Here is a 5,499-nt window from a genome sequence, read left to right on the forward strand (position 1 = left end):
AGATTTAGCCCAGTTTAGATGAGGCCATAAAATCCGAACTGAATCTGACAGGACAAAACCCTACTAGGGTTTTTGTAGTCTAAATATGTACTTTTAAAAAAATGCATACTAGAAGTTGTTTGCATTTTCAGTGTTGCACAGTGATATCATACTATTGTACTCGGTTGGGTACAGCGATGATGCTACTTATACAACGTTCCTCCACAAAAACAAAAATTTAAGTAACTTTCTGTAAGATAAAAAAAATAAACGCTGTTCTTCACAAAGGTATTAAAAACATTTGTTTCAGCAAATCAGTCTTTTCTCTACGCAACGCAATTACTACTGACCTGTCAAAATTTTAAAAAAATGACAAAGTGTTCTAAAAACAAAACAAATTGTTTGTCTATTAAACGTATTCTGTGAAATGCAAAGATAAACACAACATTGCCTAATTTCTTTTGCTAAAAAAATTGTACATGGTCAAATGTTCCGTTTTTATCTGTACTCAAGCGAGTATAATGGGTGGTAATGGGTTAAGCGGGAGTTTTGGCACGACTCCGACTCCAACCAGTTTTTTCACGACTCCGGATCCGACTCCGGATCCGACTCCGAGAGTGAATTCCTGTAACACTAAAATTAATAAAATGTGCACAAATTTTTAACTTTTTACTATATTTTTGCCTTTTACTATATTTTAGGCTAATCTGTTGGGTTTTCCTTACATATTCTTTAGAAAGGGCATTCGTTTGAATATAATACTCAACTACAGAACATAAATATGAAGTAAAATTTATATCTATATATAAAAAAGTAAGAAAGTTTTTTACAGGTTTCATTTAAGCCAATGTGTCTAACCTTAAAAGGAGACCCACAGTTGTAAAGCCCAATAAAGGCCATTTTCCATGCGGTGTTAAACCTAGCTCGAAAAATCATAAACCGATTGGCATACATTTTTCTGGCCGATTTCTAAACGTCATTTCGAGAAAAACAAGCTAATATCTTGGCAATATTGTTCCAATCGACTATAAATTTTGACCACATATTCTATGATATTTAGGGGAGCACACATTTTAAACTTTGGCGTGCTTTATTACTTTTACCCGATCCTACCTAAAATTTTCGGTGAACATTTTTGTAAAGAAGGACAAAATATTAGACTATTTAACTGAAAACATGTCATCTCAAAATGATGAGACAAACATAGATACATATCAAGCTATTTTGTCAATCATTGTTGGGGGTCAATCAAAAATGCATTACGACATAACTCAGAAATTTCAGCTATGTAATCATTTGGGGTTCTTAATATCCTCAATAGGGGGCTTTCATTCCTAAAGGGAATTTTCCTCCCCAGACCTTCCTTGACTTCCATTTTGTGACACAGGCTATTCAGTAGGATTTCCCATAGAGACCACAATGTCTTTAATAAAATACAAGGATGACTTTTCATACAAACAATATCAGAAGACCAGTGGACCTTTATGAGAATACCAGTAAGTCTTCTCGCAAAAGAGGTTAAAGGTATAATCTTAACTCTGTGACAACCGAGTTAAGACTTTACTTTTGTTTGTAAAAACTTAAAGTGTCAATCGCACCAAAAAAATAGGGATGAATATAGTACACTTCAGGTAAGACTAACCCTTGCACAAATATTAAATATGGTGGATGATCCCAGTGGATGGACGGGCATAATAGGTCCACAAAAAAGGAGATAACACTTTCTGCTGAAATAACGGAGGCATATGACTCCTCCCTGTCTCCTGGAAAATCGCATTCAAATAATGAAATAATTGAACCATATCGGAAAATTCAGAAGAAGACCCAAGGGGATTGATCCATTGGGTCCTGTACGCCGAAATCCAAACTACGAAATAAGTAGCAAACACCTTTAAAAAAAGCCAAAAAGAAATAGCTTAAGTGAGTCTGGCGTTTAAGAGTATTGAGGCGTTAGCTAGGTACCGCCATATATGAAACAAAATCAGTTTCCAAATAAAGACAAATAATATTAACCAACAGATACTACTTTCGACTAAGTGAGCAGCAGGAGAGGTGCGCCAAACATCGTACTCATACGCCTGGACCAGAAGTATGGGAATTTGCATAAGCTGACAAGGCAAAACTTGGTGCGCGTTTACAGAAAAAATTCCGCGGAAGATATACGGGCCAATCTGCGTTGACGTTGAATATTGGATTTCATATAAACCGCGAACTCTAAAAAGCGCATAAATACAGACAAAATGCCTCGAGGTAGTAAACAATCGAAGACGAGCTTGGTATCCATATTGAAGAAGTGATATAACGGAATGAATGGTTTTGGAATCTAGTCTTAGTTCGGCTTATATTTTTGGAAGTCATAACTCTGGGACTCCATAACAAGTTTGGTAGACAATAACGAACGTCAAACACTGGGAAAGTTTTATCCGGTACGGATAAGACAACAATCGTCTAAAATTTTGCTTAATTTTTAAGATATCTCAATTTTTAACATAAGTTCAACTTATTTAAGTTAAATTATTTGTCAAACCATCCTATTGATGACATAGTCTAGTAACAACATTTTACAGCCAGGTGTTGTAATTTATGGACCTGCAGCCAGATGCAATAAGAAACTCGTTTCGCCAAAATAACATTCACATATGTGTGTGTGTGCGACCTACATAGAAGCATTTCAAATCAAACAAAAACCCATCACTGCCATTACCAAAGAGCGGGCTTCAGCAAGATGCACTAAACACACAAATGCAAGAAGTTACATCTCAACTTACCATTACTCACTAAGTTGTTGTAGGTTCCACTGGTAAAACAATTGTGACGCTTTCATTGGACCTTTTCTGCTGGCAAACAAGCAAACAAACGAATTGTAGCCTTTGTTATTTTTGTTTTTGGTTAGGCATGGTCAACTTGTTGCTTGCGAAATGCAATTACCCTGAACGGGCAGTTTCTTAGTCAAAGTACTGCAATAAACCAGATTCGCTAATGCCCAAAACAAACAATTTGCACACAAACACACTTGTATGCCAACAATTTTCACTCGCCCTAGTCGGTTCTATGTGTGAGTTTGAATTAGTGTGTCTGTATTTGTGTGATTCAACTAACAATGCTAAACTTGTTTGGCATCATTGTGGTAACAACTGAAATGCAAGCAACAACAAAGCCGTAGTCACAGTGCGGTCGAAGGTTGTTTTTTACCAACTTTGAAGATTTGCAAGCAAATTCTTCATTGGAATTTCCAAAATTTCGAATGCCACAGAGAAACCATATGTATATAGATACTTTGCCCAATAGACTATTCCCCAAATATCTACCACTTTATATCTACATTCCTTATGTCCTTATCTTCATTTAATTAGAGATGAGATAACAAATTGGCCATAATAAAGTTATGTCGATTATGTTAATAAGTCATCTCCGGGGGTGGAGAAAGGGTAGAGGCGGAAAATAAAACAAACAAAACAAATTTAAAAGCACTTAACACTTGATTTTACACACATGAAAATCACAGTTCAAAGTTCAAAATGCTCAATGTTAATCGTCTTAGACGGATAATAGGCATATCACACACGCACTCGTTCACGCCTCAACCGCTAGTTTCCCATCCCAATGATGAGTTGGTATGTTTGCTTAATTAACTCATTTTCTCCCTCATAAAATGTGAAAACTTTTCCTCTGAATCTAACCCAAATTCATCATAAAATCACTTAACAACAACAACAACCATAATAATAACGAGTTTCCCCTTCCAGAGCACACACACTTAAGAACACATGTACGACGACATGGGTATGTAAAGGTCTGGCAATCTACATATGGAACAGACAAAGTTTTGTGACCTTTTGGCATTAGATTTCATCACTTCAGCTACAACCACTACTGCCGCCATCACAACCACCAAAGCCATGACCACCAACCAACCCATAAACAGACAACATCAGTCTTAACAAGTTTAACCCATTTTACAAAACTTAATAGTGTCAACATATCATTTCATCATTACGATCCGTCCGTCTGTCCTCCTATCCTTCCGTCGGCCCGTCCGTTTAGCCTTGGCATGCCTGAAATGGGACGTTGATTATCCTTTTCCGTATGTGAGTATTTGAAGCATTCGCAGACCTGAAGTAAAGGGCAACAAAGCAAGATGAAGACATTTAACCGAAGGCAAATCATGCTAATTCAATGTTTCTTTCGTAGACCAACAACCAAGCCGTTTTACATGCCCATTTGGACGAAGTTCCCAACTCACCCTTACAACATATCGACCAGCACACATATACAACGACACACACAAGCTAACGGCATTGACTTTTTATAGCATTTTAAATGCTTCCGCTTTTAAACAACAAACCGGACACCACATAAAATAGACTAACAATGCTATACCGGTGTGGACAAAGACATACGTTCATACATACATACGCTTTCTGCTACTCCGACCAAGGAGTAGTTCCCAGTCATTCAATTCAATTGGCATGCCTTGTCAAATGTGTACATTCGCTAAGAACCCCCACACTGCTGTGAATGTGTAAATTATATACAACTTGTTCCAGTGTGTCAGATTAACCATAAGAAGGGTTGTTTTCCTGTTTTGGATACAACCTCCAACTTCTTAGTCCTCAATAAAGCGTTCCTTCGGTGGGGAACAACGATGAAATTGTTGTGGTTCTTCACTTCATCGCAAGCTGATCTGATGCATGTTTAGCAACGATTAGTAGATAATTAATTTCTAACGTACCTTTGAGAATAGTTTAAAGGCATGTTTTAACACGATTTTGCCACATTATTTCCGTCAAACAGAATTTTTAATAAGCCACACATATGAGGTATGCAAAGCTCGTTTATTATTCTAAACGCTACAGTTGTGATACTCGGTTACATTCTATGGTATGCCCCACAAGAAGCTGAGATTCAATAAAATTGTGTTAAAATGGGCTAAACTCCATGTCACACCAGAATTTAGCTCGTCATAGAATTGTGATCTGGTAAATCTTAAAATGAAATATTTTAAAATATCTACTTTATTTAATAATTCAATGACATCATGTGTAGACGTTGGGGATTTTCCGATTCCCAAGACTGGCATAACATTCTTCAGAGGTGCAAAAATGCCTTAGCGTGGGTGTCATTTTCTGAATATTTAATCCATGCAATCTAGATAAGCATTACTAATAACTTTTAATGTGGCTAACAAAATGTTCCAAAAAATGTTAGTGGAAGTATTAGGTTGAATATGGACTATACATATATACCAGCCTAGGTGCTTTTGTACGTATTGGATGTAGTTTCAAACGATTTTGCTGCACAACATAGGTCTATCTTTTACTATAACCGATGTATGACAAAATCCTCTACACCATCTGCAAAATATTGAGTACCTCAGAAGACCGCATAATACCAACTACAAAAATGTACCTAAATCTCAGTAAACAACATTCTAGAACATATGAACTCTATAGATAGGTCTTTAAAGGACAATGTTCTGATCAATAAAAATTAAACCGTTCAAGTATAAAGTTGAGAAAA

Source organism: Musca autumnalis, unplaced genomic scaffold, assembly GCF_047663935.1.
Source record: "Musca autumnalis isolate F117 unplaced genomic scaffold, ASM4766393v1 scaffold_3, whole genome shotgun sequence".
NCBI lineage: Eukaryota > Metazoa > Arthropoda > Insecta > Diptera > Muscidae > Musca > Musca autumnalis.